Genomic DNA, 17,156 nt, shown 5'->3' with positions numbered 1-17,156 from the left:
AGCAGAAACGTTAAACTGATACATAAATGAATGATTAAATGTTTAATGACTATTATTTAAATACATTTTATTTTTATTTTTTTAAAGATTTTATTTATTTATTCATGAGAGACACACAGAGAGAGAGAGGGAGGCAGAGACACAGGCAGAGGGAGAAGCAGGCTCCATGCGGGGAGCCTGATGTGGGACTCGATCCCAGGTCTCCAGAATCATGTCCTGGACTGAAGGCGGCGCTAAACTGCTGAGCCACCGGGGCTGCCCTAAATACATTTTAGAGGTAAACAGCCTATACTTCTATATTCAGATTGAGGTGAGAAAAATTAGATATTCTGTTCATTTATTCTTCTGAATCTTTTCAATAAACTGGGTAGGGATAGATAACCTTTCTCTGCGTGTGTTGAGACTTCTGTGGTGTCGTCAGGTGAAGGTTAAGACTTGAGTATGTTAAAATCAATTACATAAAGATTTTTGGGGTGCCTGGGTGGCTTAGTCAGTTAAGGATTTGCTTTCGGCTCAGGTCATGATCCCAGAGTCATGGGATCTAGCCCTGCCTCAGGCTCCCTCCCTGCTTTGCAGAGAGAGCCTGCCTCTCCTTACCCCTCTGCTATTCCCTCTGCTTGTGCTCTCAATCTCTCTCTGTCAAGTATATAAGTCAAATCCTTTTTTTTTTTTAAAGCCTAGCTTTCTGTTTTGGGGCAGAAGAGGAAAAATAAAGATAGGTAAATGTTAATTACTGAAAGATTTCTTATATAATTGTATATCTTGACCTATCCCACAGTTTAACACTGGTAGGTGTTTTCTAAGTATAAATATGGTGGAGATTTTCCCTGTGCATATTTACTGAAATGGTGACTTGTAGAGAAATAGCACATAACCAATATATTAGTTGAATTGTGTTTTCATAAAATGTGATATTGCTTTTTATATGTGTAATTTGAATACGTTTCCTAGTTTCAAGATGATTTTAAAGAATTACCTTTCCTTGTAAAAGCCACTTAGGATTTTTATGCGAAGCTTTAAGATTTATCTGGCTTTATCTAGTATCATTTGAATTTTATATATTTCTTTTCTTGCATTTGTAAGTACCCAGTGAACCATGTGTAAAAATTGTTACCATGATGAAGGAATGCCTTTGCTACTTTTATGCTATTAGCTTTAGAGCTTTAAATATAGTATGCAGTTTTAACTATATAGTCTTAATTACCTTGTATTTTTTCCAAAAAATAAATAAAAAATAAAATGAAATATTTTTTATTCAGTCACAAATATTGTTTGAATGTAACTATCTTAATAACTTTTAGAACTCTTGAATTACAGAGTTTTATACAATGTATGATTGCTTCTTTCATAAGGCTTTTTTGTATTGACATTTTATCATCATGAGATTGTGTGTGTGTTTGTTTGTTTAAAGTAGGGTCCACACCCAATGTGGGGCTTGGACTCACAACCATGAAATTAAGAGTCATATGCTCTACTAACTGAGCCAGTCTGGTGCCCCACAAGACTGTTGATTGCCTTGAGAGCATAATGCTCTTGAAGGCAGGTCTTTGGATACAGAGGGTAATATGTTGGCAGAATGGAATGGATGGAAGGTGTGAGATGAAAAAAGGAATCAGGGAAAACTCAGGTCTCTGTCCTCGGACAAGTCATGCATCTCTCTAGCATCTATTTTCCATGAGTGTATAATAAGAAATATCTCTTTCCCGCTACTTTGAAAGAATTGTTGATGAAATAATATACAAAGGCCCTTTATGAATATTAAAACATCATAATATTGTGTTTTTATTAACACGAAACATTTAAAAATTTACCTTAAATCATGCCTTATTAATTGAGAAATATCAAAAAGCTTAGATTTTATAGGGATAAGAACTCTAAGCTCTCTATAGTTCAGGAAATAGTTTAACTTAAATAACTTCCCTTGGGTTTATAGTGTATACCTCCTTCTGTATAGTTTTGTCACTTCTCATAAGGATGAGCATGAGGCCATTTCTCCTATTAATTGATAATAAATTGATAATATAGTCATAAGATGAACTGCTAATCTGATCGTAGAGAAAAAGTTATCTATAAATAGTACCTGTCTCTCTCTTGTATATAGTGTATTTAAGATACTGTGATTCTCTTCTTAGTATTTGAAAGCAAATACTTGAAAACAAATAAAAAGCAACACAAATGTCCTATGGTTTATTTACTAATATGTTAACCCTGGGGTGTTACTGATTATAAACAAAACATAATCTATACAAAACATGCTATTATAAATGATGACCTATAAACAAACTGCAAGTGTTATATATTTGTATCATGCCAATTGTACTTTCCCTGACATATTTAGATTCATTTAAATATGACTTATGGCATTAAGAAAGACAAAAATGCTAAACAAACACTTTAGCTTCTAAATTACTTACTCAAATATGATTCAGCTGAATGCTATTTCTGTTTTCCTATTGCAGATTTCTCAACAGTGATGTCACAAGATTGACCACATTGATCACAGTAAGACCAAAATAATTAATCTTTTAAGGATGTTTTATTTTTCTCCAGAAAGAGAATTGTATTGGAAAATATTTATAATTTTAAATTATTATTATTTCAACAGTCAATTGAATATTTACACTTTCAATGAACACTTCACACTTCTAGTTAAATACTAAAAATATTGCTTTAAATGATTTAAAAACATTTAAAATGAAAATTACTTTTAAGGGGCACCAGGGTGGCTCAAGGGTTGTGCATTTGCCTTTGGCTCAGGTCGTGATCCCAGAGTCCCAGGATCTAGTTCCGCATCGGGCTGCCCACAGAGAGCATGCTTCTCTCTCTGCCTATGTCTCTGATTCTCTCTGTCTCTCATGAATAAATAAATGAAATCTTTGAAAAATTACTTTTAATAAATAACTGAAATTATATGCTTAATTATACTAATATATTTCAATATGAATCATAATCTGAACATCATGTTTCTGAAGTTTTTGTTTTTACTAAAAAATGATAGAACATTTAAGGTGACTCCATATTAGGTAAAAATTGACAAAAATAAAATTACTTGAGAGACTGTAATCACTTAATAAGGAAAGACTGTGAAAACAGCCTTGAAAGGACTCTTAAGCTTGCTTAAATTTTTCATTGATATTTAAATTATTTATAGAGAGTCTTCCAAATATGGAGAGTTGCTGAAAAGAGAGTTCTCAAAAGTAACTAATACTTTTCCTCTTTAATTTTAAAGTGTTCATACTACTATATATAAGGAAATACATTTTTTTTGCTTGTTTTAAAGATTTTATTTATTTATTAATGAGAGAGAGAGAGAGAGAGAGAGAGAGGCAGAGAGAGACCTGCCTTTGGCTCAGAGTGTGATCTGGCAAACTCTGAGGGAGAAGAGGCAAAGGGAGAAGCACGCTCCATGCAGGGAGCCTGACATGGGACTCGATTCCGGGACTTCAGGATCACACTCTGGGCTGAAGGCAGGCCCTAAACTGCTGAGCCACCCAGGCATCCTACGAAATACATTTCTTAAAGAAAAACCTTTATCCAAGGCCTTGATCCACATTAGTATAAAATTACTAAGTAATAAAAAATAGTTTTTTTGAAAAATTCTTTTAAATAACATAGAAATACATTTAGAGTAAATTATTCACTCAATCTGTTTCTTTTATCCTGTTCTAATTGTTCATTAATAATATAAGCAGTAATAATCAGAAATGTAAACTCACATGTAGATAATCTTTGTATTTATGTTTTAACATTTTTTGGGAAAACTGGTTTATTTTTTTAAGTTGTAACATTTTTCAGAGTCCAGAGAGTACTTCTATTGTATTTTTAAAGACTTTGTCATCATTGAGTATACAGATGTGAAGATGTTTATGGCATATTCATTCATTTTCCTAAGGGATCACTTTCGCTGTCTCTAATATGCAGCTCTTTGCTTGTTTGTTTTTTTTCTTAATCAGAACTTTATTACCCTAACTGAATAGTTTACAACAAAATATTAACATTTCTGTAGTAATTTTCTGTTTAGCATCAGGTGTTTTACAATTAAGGAGATTAACATTAGCATCGGATGAAAAAGATTTTTAATTTGAAAATGCTAACTCTCACTGTACATGTTTAGGGTAATATTAAGAGAATATGTAATTGCAATTGTTCTCAATTTAAGAATTTCAGGAAGAGAGGTAGTGACCAATATCATCTGACATTAAATAAGTTAAAGAATAAGAAGTATTCATTTGAGATGTTTCTAAGTGACTGATAATAGACCATTACTTTGTAAAATATTGGGCTGTGAGGCCTTCTCCAGCCCCTTGAGTCAAGAAAAGAGCGTAGACATCAATACTGATTCTGGTTGAGGGAACTGTGCAAGAATATTTCAAGTGTTGACCATATGGCAGAAATGAAATGAGGCCAGGGAAGGCTGATATGTTCAGAGAAAATGGAGAGGTTAAGAGACTAATCAGAAGGGATCCCTGGGTGGTGCAGCGGTTTGGCGCCTGCCTTTGGCCCAGGGCGCGATCCTGGATACCTGGGATCGAAACCCACGTCGGGCTCCCGGTGCATGGAGCCTGCTTCTCCCTCTGCCTGTGTCTCTGCCTCTCTCTCTCTCTCTGTGACTATCATAAATAAAAAATTAAAAAAATTTTTAAAAAAAGAGACTAATCAGAAGTAGATAAGCTGATGAAATGAGATTATAAAGTAATAGCTAAAAGAGCAGAATATTGTGGCTGGGTGAGAGGGGATATTATAGATTATTTCAGAGCCGAAGTTGTAATGAGTTTTTGTATATTATATAATATACATCTTATTTTTTTTTCCCCAGAAATTTTTAGAACACAAGAGAATTTAAATTTTTCCCATGTTATAATCCACAGAAATGTTTTGATCTTCTAATTGATCTCTCATCATCCTGGTCATCATTAATTCCCTTAAAGTCTGTATGTTCGCAGTTTAATCTTATTAAAGCATTGCTCTCTTTCACTTCTCTACTGAAGATGTTTAGTGATGTGCCATTTCCACCAAGGTCAAATCTAGATATTCTAACTTGGTATTCAAGCTCCCTCCTCAATTTGGCTATAAAACATTTCCCAGACAAATATTCTATCATTCAAGAAGAATCCTACACTTTACCCAATGTGGACTATATACTCTATGTTAAATATTCATTTTGGCTCTATGTTGAATATTCATTTTGGCTCCATACTTATCTTCATGTCATTCCCTTTCCCTAGACTATTCTTTTTTTTTTAATATTTTATTTATTTATTCATGAGAGACACAGAGAGAGAGGCAGAGACACAGGCAGAGGAAGAAGCAGGGTCCGTGCAGGGAGCCGGACGTTGGACTCAATCCCGGGTCTCCAGGATCACACTCTGAGCCAAAGGCAGGCGCTACACTGCTGAGCCACCTGGGCTGCCGTCTTTTTTTTTTTTTTTTTTTAAGATTTTATTTTTAATCAGTCTCTGTGCCCAACATGGGACTTGAACTCACAACCTTGAGATGAAGAGTTAAATGCTCTACAAGCTAAGCCATCCAGATGCCCCTCTCTAAAATATCATTTTTCCATTTCAGGCTTTTAATTTTTTCTGATGAACTCAGACTTCTCTAATACCTTGTCTACAGATAATCATTTCTTTGAGACCTTCCCTAATCATCCTAATTGAAAGTAATTCTCGGGACACCTGGGTGGCTGAGTGGTTGAACACCTGCCTTCAGCCTGAGGCGTGATCCTGGAGTCCCGGGATCGAGTCCCACATCGGGCTCCCTGCATGGAGCCTGCTTCTCCCTCTGCCTGTGTCTCTGCCTCTCTCTCTCTCTCTCTCTCTCTCTCTCTGTGTCTCTCATGAATAAATAAATAAAATCCAGAAAAAATAATTTTAAAAAAAAGTAATTCTTCCTAGAAATTTGGTAATGCTTAATTTTTATTATTACTATGTTACTGATAATATATATTCTCTTTTATTTTACATATTTTAATACATATTTTCCAACTGTGCTCAGCAAATGAGTATTCAGCCATGTTTGCTGATAATCGTAAATACTCCAGAAGGAGCTAAATTAGTTAGCACCTTTAGTTTTCCTACATTAAAATTGAAATAAGGATATTAATGCAAGAATATCCAGAATTGAACATAGGAAGCAGGGTTGATGGGAAAGAATGTAGGTTTTAGAACCAGAGAGGGTTTGGGGCACCTGGGTGGCTCAGTCAGCCATCTGACTCTTGATTTTGGTTCAGGTCATGGTCTCAGGGTTATGAGACCCGGCTTGGCATCAGGCTCCATGCTCAGTGAGGAGTCTGCTTGAGATTCCTTTTCTCTCTCTCTCTTTCTCTCTCTCCCCCTCTCCTCCTCACTCTCTCTAAAATAAATAAATAAACAAACAAATAAATAAATAAATCTTAAAAAAAAAAAGAAAAACTAGAGAGAGTTCAAGTATTGATGCCACTAAGTATGTGACCTTCCACAAGTCACCCTCTTTGTGCCTCAGTATCTTCACCTGTAAAATGATGTATTACATACGCTTCAAAGGATTGCTATGCAAGATTTACAAATAATGTTTATTAATTTCTTCCCTCTTACTTAACTTTACATATGGCTCCTTTACACATACATGAAGGGTCATGAAATCAGCTGTAAAGACTTAATATCCAAATTTACCTTACATATTGTGGCCCTTTTGTTTGTAAGTTTCAATAAATGAATTTATATTCTCTATAATACATTTATTTATGATAACTTAATTGACATATGAATTCCAGCAAGTAGATGTGATTAGATCTTTTGATATGATATACTTTTATTTAGGGAAAGAGTCAGGCCTTACTAGAACATTAACATCTTAAAAGGCCAGAATGAACTTTAGAATGGTTCAGGTTGTGCTACATTCCCCCTTATACAACAGATGAGAAAACCACGGTCAAGAGAGTTTGAAGGGAGGTAATATGTGTAATGGCTAAGAACATGAACTGAGGTCAGAAAAACAGTTGTTTAAGTTTGTGCTCTGGTACTTATAGCTCTTGTGATCTTGAGTCAATCACATAGTCTAAGATCCATTTTTTTCCTCTCTAAAGCAGAGATAATATATGTCTAGGAGTGTTGTGAATATTAAGTGATATCATGCTTATAAAGCATAGCACAGAGGCTGATACATATTAAATTCTTTTGACCCCTAGTTGTATCATCACCTGTAAAGTTACTTTTCTGAAGTCATGTAGTGTGAGATCTTGGCCTATCCCTGATTTTGTTTTATTCTACCAGATTTTAATATTGTTTTGTGATCACATTTACTTTTTTTAAAAAAGATTTTATGTATGTATTTGAAAAACAGAAAGCTCACACACAAAATGGGGAGGCAGAGGCAGAGGGGGAAGCAGATTCTTGACCTTGGGATCATGACCCGAGCTGTAGGCAGACACTTAACTGACTGAGCCACCAAGGCACCCATGATCACATCTACTTGACTAAAAATCTCTAAACAGCATTTATAGGAAGTATAATAAAATAACTCATAGATTTTTTTTTTCCTTCTCAAATCTTTCCAGATTCTCTTCTTTGAGAATATTCATGCAATTTCACTTACATGCAGTTTTGTTAATATGTAATTTCATTAATATATTAGCTATATTTTTAAATATTCTGATTTAACCTTTTACTACATATTTTAATAATCTGTGACAAAGTAAATTAAATGGCCTTTTCTGGTTTTGTTTTGTTTTAGTTTTGTTTTTTGTTTTTAACGAGAGAGAAAGAGCACTCACACCTGTGTGTGAGCAGGGTAGGCGGGCAGAGGGAGATAGAAAGAGAGTCTTAAGCAGACTCTACACCCCAGTATGGAGCCTGATATGGGCCCATCTTATGACACTGAGATCAGGACTTGAGCTGAAATCAAGAATTGGATGCTTAACCAACTGAGCCACCCAGGTGCCCTAAGCCTTTTCTGTTTTTATTAATATTCCTTTTTTCCCTTTGTAATTTTATTATAAGTATTACTTAAATTTTGTAGAGACTAATCTCCACCAACAGAAATATTTCACTTAAAAATTGAAATTTGGAAGGAACTATTACACAGTTTTACAATGTACACACTACTAGAAATATTGTTGTAGATAGCAAAAATGTCAGTTACCTACTACAGATAAGATATAACCAAGTGTCATAGTGACTGGTAGTTGTTCCCTAATGTTGGTTGTCCCCCTCTACTAATCTTTTCCCAGCATTTCAATACCTGGAATGAGAATATTTCCCGGCTTCCCTTGCATCTAGATGTGGTCATAAGACTAAGGTTTGGCCAAAGATAAATAAGCAAAAGTACTCTGTACAACTTGTAGAGAGTAGTCTTAAAGGAAGGGTTGTATTCGCTCTTTTTTCTCCCTTCCTCCTTGATGATTGAAATATGGACATGATAATTGGAAATAAGTGGAAATCCCAAACCAAGAATGGACAATGCAAAAAGAGAGAAAGTCTCTAACATCTTCAGATGTTACCCTGTCCGTGTCTATACTGGTGTCTCCATCTGAACTTCCTTGACATGACAGGGATAGACTTATTTTTTGTAAGCCACTGGTTTCAGGTTTTCTGTCACTCATGGCTAAAACTAATCCTGACACACTAAAATAACTTGACAAAGAAAGGTTATTACATTGTTAAAATGTCTTTGGTTTGTTTACATTTCATTTATTTTTATTGAATTCTGCTGTCACTTTTTATAGCTTAGATTTTAGGAGAAAAATAGAAAAGGGACTAATTCACTGTGTCTAGGGGAGGAGACTAAGGAAAGCTTTACAGAGAAGGATGACATTTGGACTAGATTTTTTTTAAAGATTTTATTTTATTTTATTTTTTTTAAGATTTTATGTATTTATTCATGAGAGACAAAGAAAGAGAGGCAGAGACATAGACAGCGGGAGAAGCAGGGTCCCTGCAGGGACCCTGGGATCATGACCTGAGCCAAAGGCAGATGCTCAACCACTGAGCCACCCAAGTTGGGCTAGATTTCTGAGGTATGAAGTAGAAGAAAACACTAATACTGAAAGATATATTTACTCCTTTGTGTGAAATATATATGCAGCATTATTTACAATAGCCAAAATATGGAAGCAACCTAAGCATCCATCAATAGATGAATGGTAGGGAAACTGTGGTAAATATATGTGTATGTATGTACACATACACACACACACACACACACACACACACACAGGAATATTATGTACCCATAAAAATAATGAGATAATACCATTTGTGACAACATGGATGGAACTAGAGTATAATGCTAAGTTGAAATAAGTCAGGCTGCGAAAGATAAATGCCATATGATTTCACTCGTGTAAAACACTCATGTCAAAAAATAAAACATGAATAAACAAAGAAAAAGCAGAATCAAACTTATAAATACAGAGAACAAACTGACGGTTGCCAGAGGGGAGGAAGGTGGAGGGATAGGCAAAATGTGTGAAGAGAATGGGAAATATACACTTCCAGTTATGGAATGAATAAGTCACAGGAATAAAAGGCACAGCATAAGGAATGTAGCCAATGATCTTATGATAGCGTTGTATGGTGACAGACGGTAGCTATACTTGTGGTGAGCATAACATAATGTATAAACTTGTTGAATCACTATGTTGTACATCTAAAACTAATGTAATATTTTGTGTCAGCTATGCTCAAATAACATTTTTTTTTAAAGGAAGAGAATCCAGAAAGAGGAAATGGGTTTTATGGATTTGGAAAAAATGTATGTGAGGGACATGCAAATATTTTGATCTAATACTGTTGAAATATAAAAGTTAAGAAAGTAAATGAACCTAAAGTTTAGATTTTGTAGGAGTTTACATACCAAGAATTTTGATAAGTTCTAAATACCTAGCAAAGAGTTCTTTTAATATTTTATTTTTTCTTCATTTTTATTTTTATTTTTTCAAGGTTTTTCTATTAAATAAATGTTGAGAAAGGAAGAACAAAACTAACATTTATTTATTCTCTGTTTTTTAAGATGATAGGTGTTTTCTATTTGAGCCTTTATTATTACAGTTACAGATGACTAAACAGAGTCAGAAAGATCAAGTGTCTTTCCCAGTGTTTTCTTTTTTTTTTTTTAAAGTTTCCTTTTATTAACCATCTATAACACTTCCATCCAGATCACTACAGCTTAAAATAGATCACTACCATTTTGCAGCTATTTAGTAGCCAAAAGCAATGGATAAGATCCATACAACAGTTCTGAAAAGTTCGCACTGTCAGTTCAGAACATCTGCTTCACTGAGTCTGATTATTTAAAAAGAATGATAAGAAATCAAAAATCACAAATATGTTTTTATTTGTCACCATTAAATGTCTGAATTTTAAACAGATTCTTGGACTGTTGGTTCATATCCATCAGCTCGTTCAACTTTAGCACCGGTCTCATCCCCCGTAGCTTTTCCAGAATTACTACCTTCACCATAAAGCTCCATGAGTTTTTCCAGGTCATACTTGGGCTTCTTCAGCATTTTTACTTTTCTAACAAAAACATCATGGAGTGGATAAATAGACTGACAAGCTTTTTCTATATCTTTTCCGATGCTGTCTGGAATCAATTTATTGACCACTTCTTTCAAGTCATTTGTCTGCACCTCTCGGGTCATGATTTCCATCATCTTTTTCCGGATTTGGCGGACCTGTTGGTGCTGAGCGTAAGAGGTCTTCCGAATCTGATTATTGCGTTTTTTAGTAAAACCAACACAAAATAGATGAAGCAAATAACCATCGGTAGTCTTTACATCAACATGAGCTTCAATCATGGTCTGCCATTTTTTGACCATGGAGCACATTTTGTCACAGGTAAGATCCATGCCATGGAAATTAGGCAGGCAGTTTTTGCCCTGCACATCCTCAGTGATTAGCTTGAATTTCCTAAATGCAACTTCATCATTCTGCAGATCAGCAAGGCTAACTTCAAAAACGCGACCCTTGAGACCATCAGACCCAATTTTGGTTCCTTGAATTCTTGTGACTAGTGTTTTTCCAATATTTCTTATATTGAACATAGCTGGCGCTTTCACATCATACCAATCTTTCTTAGAAAATGGATCAACCACTTTCTTCTTGGCTCCCTTTTTGCCGCCTTTCGTAAGGCGCTTGTTCTTGCCGACCACCATGGCGCTGCTCTGGGAGCCCTTTCCCAGTGTTTTCTATTGATAGTTAAATGATTATTTGTAAAGTACAGAAATCAGCCATTTCCAGAAATCTGCTACGTATTAACTTACCTTTATTTTTCTGCCTTTTGTTAATACCAGAAGCATGGGACACCTGGGTGGCTCAGTTGGTTAAGCATCTGCCTTTGGCGCAGGTCATGATGATCCCAGAGTCCTGGGATCGTCCTGCTTCTCCCTCTCCCTCTGCCTGCTGTTCCCCCAGCTTGTGCACTTGCATGCTCTCTCTGTCAAATAAATAAAGAAAATCTTAAAAAACAAATAGCCAAAGCAGATGTGTATATTTAGATAAAAGATCCTTCTCTGCTTAGCGCATCTCCAGCAAAAGTTGCATCATTATACCATTAATGGAGCTAAAAGCAAGCATGGTGTTCTCCATGTGACTGCAGATATAAATGGTATTGTGCTGCAGAGACCCAACTAAACTTCTTTGAACAAATGGAAGTGTACAATGTTACACATTTAGTTTAAAACTTAATTCTTACTTGAAAATTCTAAATGAGCTACTGTTTAATAAATTTGCCTGAAAAAAAGCAAAAGACAATAACTTTTTAAAAAAGATTTTATTTATTTATTCATGACAGATACATAGAGAAAGAGAGAGAGAGAGAGAGGCAGAGACACAGGCAGAGGGAGAAGAGAAGCAGGCTCCATGCAGGGAGCCCGATGTGGGACTCGATTCCAGGTCTCCAGGATCATGCCCTGGGCCGAAGGCGGCGTTAAACCGCTGGGCTGCTGGGGCTGCCTGCAAAAGACAATAACTTAACATAGTCTAGAAATAATTATAGAAGCATTAGAGAATATAAAAGAAAAACGTTTTCTACTTTGGTTTGGTGTCTTTTTGCTGTAATCAGTAGTGAGTCTAGCACCTAGACTAGATAAATGTTTTCTGAATTAAAGTGACTTGAAATTTTATTTTGTTAGTACATCATTCTCTTCTCTCACACTTTCTAGAACACCAATGCAGACTTCTAAATGTTGTAGTCAAGGAAAAGATAAAATACAAATATAATCTGCAAAAACTGGTTCAAAGGTAAGAATAAAGTTGTTATAGGCTGAGTTATATAGAATAATGAAATTTGATTCTTCTTATTATTTTATAAATATACAAAGGAAAAACTAAAGAGGAATGATTTTGATAAAAATGGAAAATTCTTATTGTATAGCATCAAAAGGACACCTCAATTAGCACGTCATAGATGTTAGGGCTGCCTGACTGGCTCATTCAGTTAAGAGTCTGACTCTTTGTTTTGGCTTGGGTCATGATCTCGACTTGTGGGACTGAGCCCTCTTGTCAGTTTCCAGGGTCAGCACAGCGTCTGCTTTGAATTTTTCCCTCTCTCTCTCTGTCTCTCCTCACATGCTCTGTTTCTCTCTCAAACAAATAAAATCTTTTTTTTTTAAAGTTTAATACAAATATTCCTGATGCTGTCCTTATGTGAATGCATTTTCCATATGCATTTTAAAACCATTACATCAATAGGTATATTTCCATAATATAAGATAGTGTAAGTAAACTTTTCCACATGCAACATATGCCATCTATTTTGTGAATAGCACATCTAATGCTTACAATTTTATTCTCCAATTTACTTTTATCTCAGGAAAAAATGCTTAACTTTTATTCATAAAAATTCATGGTTTTTGTCTCTTTATTACCCCTATTACTGAATAATTTCTGGGTGTCCTTTTTTTTTTTTACTCTAGATCTTTCATAGTTTTAGTGTCAAACTTACAGAAATGAAATTTTAGAAAACCTACACATTTGGCAATAAACTCAAATGTCACAGTTCCCCTCAAATATTACCTCCTCCTTGAAGTTAGAACTAATATCCTCATCGTTTCTGCCTTTTTAGTATTTGTTATATCTGTCATAGCAGTATTCTTCAATACTACCTTGGATCTGAGTATAGATATATTCTCTGTGGAAAGAGGGTTTCCTATAATAATTTACAAATGTTAATATAAAATAAATTAATATAAGTATATTCTTATATCTCTTGGGATGCTTACCTTATACTCAATTACTACCATGTACTTGCAGGACTGTGATTGTGTTTAATTATGTCAGTCTAATAAAAAAAGAACAGAAATAGATTTAACGTATATGGCTCATTTGTATCAAGTGAAGGCCAGATGACATCAAGAGTGAACTAAATTAAAGCTTTGTAATAGTTTGAGTAGAAAGAAATGGTGGCAATATTAAATGTTTAGGAGACACTAGATTAGAAGATAGGCATGCCGAACTCAAATGTATTTGGAAAATAATGGGGAAGTACAATTAGTACCATATTCCATCATATTGAGTACAATGATTTCATTTTAGCAAAAACATCATATGATAATTTGAAATCTGCTAGTTTTGTGGCTTTTTTTAGAGAGAGAGAGAGATGGAAAAAGCACACACAAGTGATAAGAAGGCAGGCAAAAGGAGAGGGGAGAGAGAATCTTAAGCAGGCTGTATGCCTATTGTGGATCTCATGACCCGGAGATCATGACCTGAGCTAAAATCAAGAGTTGGATGATTAACTAACTGGACCGCCCACCCACCCATAGTTCTATAGCTTTTATGTGCATACTTTGTGAATTTGTTTTGGTAGTATATTGAATTAGATTTAATAGCAAGAAGAGTTTATCGATAGTTACTTTTCTATGTATTTCAGTAATATAATAATTTAATTAATTTCAATCTATCCATGTGTTTATAAGACATTTTTCTCCATTTGTAAGGATCTATATATATCTTAAGTTTTAGAAACATTCTTATAAAGCTCTTATCTGCTTTATGAGATGAGTTGTATGTTTGGCTATTTCACCTGTTAGCCTTTAAAGACCTTACTATCTAGTAAAGGCATATTATGTTTTATTCATTCTTTCAGTTCTCTTAGAGTCTGTTAGAATGCTTTGTATCCAATAGTGGCACAGCAGAAATTTATTCAATAAACTGTCCTGTGCTGGTGTGTCTCTTAGTATGATAATGTCAGGATGAACTAGAATGGGTAAGTACATAGAAAACATGCAGAGAATATACACTTTAACAATTTGAAATTCATACAAGTTAGTAAATTCTTTTTTAAATTAAATATCTCCTAGGGTTTGATCACTTATCAAGTTGTATGAATTACTTGAAATTGAAAAAGGATCTATAGGATGGTAGGAGGAAAATGAAATATTATATGGCAGGCTAGAACTGAATGTGGAGATGTAACTAGAATGCCTCAGGGAGCAAGACAGGGCATCGTTGCAAAAATGCAGTTTTATTTTTATATAGTTAGGGCAGCTTGAGCATTGGTTTCCCAAGGAAAAGGAGAAACAAGAGAGTGGAATGGAAAGGGATATGGGAAGGCACTAAAGATGCCATCTTCTTCCACTTCTGGGAAGCCTGAAGCCATGTCCCTACACAGTGTTCTCTTTAGCTTAGGTGGAATTAAAAGTGGCATAAATTTAAAATCCTCTAGAGTAGTATAGTAAGTATATCTTCTACTTTCTAATTCTGTTATGTTAGATTTTTGCATGATGTTGCCACAGCATAGAGTTTAGTTATCTTACTAACTTCTTAAATATCTTATCATTTCCTATTTAAATTGAATTACCTATTCCTAAGTTTCAAAGCCATTCAAAGTTCTCTTTGCCGTGTCTATGTAACTTTCCAACATGGAAAGTTTTTCTAGTCATAACTTTCTTTTTTTTTTTTTTCTTAAGATTCACTTATTTATTTTAGTGAGAGAGGTGAGAGTGCAGTGGGGAGGGGCAGAGGGAGATGGAGAGAGAGAATCTCAAGCAGATTGCACACTGAGCACAGAGACCAACTCAGGGCCCCGATCCTATGACCTTGAGATCATGACCTGAGCTGAAATCAAGAGTTGGGTGCTCAACCAACTAAGCCACCTAAGTGCCCCTAGGCAGAACATTTTTATGACTAGAACATATAGTGAAAATTGTGTCTGTATCTTTTTTTCCATACATCATTTCCTTTGCTTGAAGTGTTTTTACCTCTCTTGATCCAATGCCAATTCATTCTAAGAGCGATCTTATAGTCTTCTTATGATAACTGTGACCTTCATGGAGTTCCCTTTCCTCTCAACATTTTATCTTTATTTTCTATCCACAGACGTTTCTTTTACATTTTAGAATCCTTATTTCCAGTTTTGTATGTGACAGACATTGGTACTTTCTATCTTTTAGCACTAAACTCAGCATGTCTAAACTTGAACACATTTTCTTCCAATTTCCAGAAACCTTTTCCTCTTTATATATTTCCTGTATTTGTCAATGATACCAACATCCACTTAGCCACCTAAGCCAGAAATATTAGTTATCTTTAACTACTTCCTCAAAAGTTCTCATCAGGTCTGTTATCAAATCACTGCATGCATGCAGTGCAATAATAAGAGTCGGTGTTTATGAGTGCCCACTGTGTCCCAGGTACTAATCTAAGAATTTGATATTTAGTAACTCATTCAATCTTCCTAACATTATCATTCCTGCTTTATGTAAGAAAGACATGTCTTTGCTAACAGAAGTACACACCACCACTCTGAAGCTGTCCATCCAAATGAAAACAACAGGAAAATTATTGACTATGATCAAGACTAATTTACAAGAAATGGTAAGAATAGAGGGACATAATAAATGACACAAGGGGATAAAATTAGGAAAGTCCATACTGGGAAACTCTAAAAGACAGAAGATCTGTTTTCCTTAACTAAAAGTGTTAATGGCATGAGGCTGTGGTAGAAGCAGTTACAGATGAAAAGAGACTTCAGGGATATGTCAGCCTATTCTAATCTATATATTATATTTGAATCCAAATTCAAGCAGTTTAAAAATATTATAAGACAAACATGTACACTGATTCAATATTTAATGTTAAGAAATTATTGTTAGAAATCATTGTGGCTAGGATAGTAGTGTTGGACTGTTTAAGTAAAAAGTCTAATCCTATACCTAAAGGTTTAAGCATCTATGTCAGCAACTTGAGAAAAAAACTACTTTCACCAATCACTTTTTACTTGGTCTCTGATTAAAGGCGTGACAAAACATTTAGTTCAATCTACTTATTAGACTTACTTAAAATATAATTTGTGATTTTACTAATGCACAATTCTATAGAAACTCAGTATTGTGTCATTTTCTCAGTATTCAGTGTTTGTTTTACAGAAATATGGGTAGTTGAAAGCAATAAAGGCTAATATTCTAGAATTTCTTTAAAAATGATGATGATGATGATGATGATAGTCAACAGTTGAGTGCTTAATTACATGCCAAGTACCCTTTTATGAATTTATTGTTTTAATTTATTTCACCATCCGAACTTCATGAGAGAGGTACTGTTATTTTCCTCATTTTATAAAAGGGAAATGAGCTATAGAGAGGTTAAACAATTCACCCAGAGTTACATTGTTATTAATCAGTGATGTTCAGGGTTAGAGCCCATTCAGTTTGAAATGGATCTTGTGTCTTCACTATACTACACTGCTCCTCTTTTTGTCGTGATGCTGTTAATGTTTATCTCATTTACTTCATTTATTTGAGAATGTCTTAATTTCTCCTTCATTTTCAAAGAATAATTTTGCCATATATAGAATCCTTTGTCAGTAATTGTTTTTCTTTTAGAATTTTAAATATGTCATCTCCCTACCTCTGGCCTCCATACTTTGTGATGAGAAATTTGCTGTTAATTTTATTGAGGATTCCTAGTAAGTGATAAGTTGCTTCTCTCCTGCTGCTTTCAAGATTCTTTTTTTTTTTTTTAAGATTTTATTTATTTATTCATGAGAGACACACACACACAGAGAGACAGAGACACAGGCAGAGGAAGAAGCAGGCTCCATACAGGGAGCCCAAAGTGGGACTTGATCCTGGGTCCCCAGGATCACACCCTGGGCTGAAGGCGGTGCTAAACCGCTGAGCCACCTGGGCTGCCCTGCTTTCAAGATTCTATTTTTGTCTTTCAAAATCTTGACTATGT

General features: G+C 34.8%; 1 protein-coding gene and 1 pseudogene across 23 annotated transcripts in view; one reads left to right on the top strand and one right to left on the bottom strand.

Moving 5' to 3' along the window:
• Positions 1–17,156, top strand: part of BAZ2B (bromodomain adjacent to zinc finger domain 2B) — a 290,834-nt gene that overhangs the window by 66,710 nt on the left and 206,968 nt on the right. For all 23 annotated transcript variants that reach the window (XM_072751680.1, XM_072751670.1, XM_072751660.1 and 20 more), the window contains one exon: positions 2,460–2,502. The gene's annotated coding sequence lies outside the window, so the exon portion shown is untranslated. The remainder of the gene's footprint in view (positions 1–2,459; positions 2,503–17,156) is intronic.
• Positions 9,792–13,728, bottom strand: LOC140598171 (small ribosomal subunit protein eS1 pseudogene; annotated as a pseudogene).

Source organism: Vulpes vulpes, chromosome 3 (genome assembly GCF_048418805.1).
Source record: "Vulpes vulpes isolate BD-2025 chromosome 3, VulVul3, whole genome shotgun sequence".
Taxonomy (NCBI): Eukaryota; Metazoa; Chordata; class Mammalia; order Carnivora; family Canidae; genus Vulpes; species Vulpes vulpes.
Note: the sequence above shows the minus strand (reverse complement) of the source record. Positions and strands in the feature narration are given on the sequence as shown.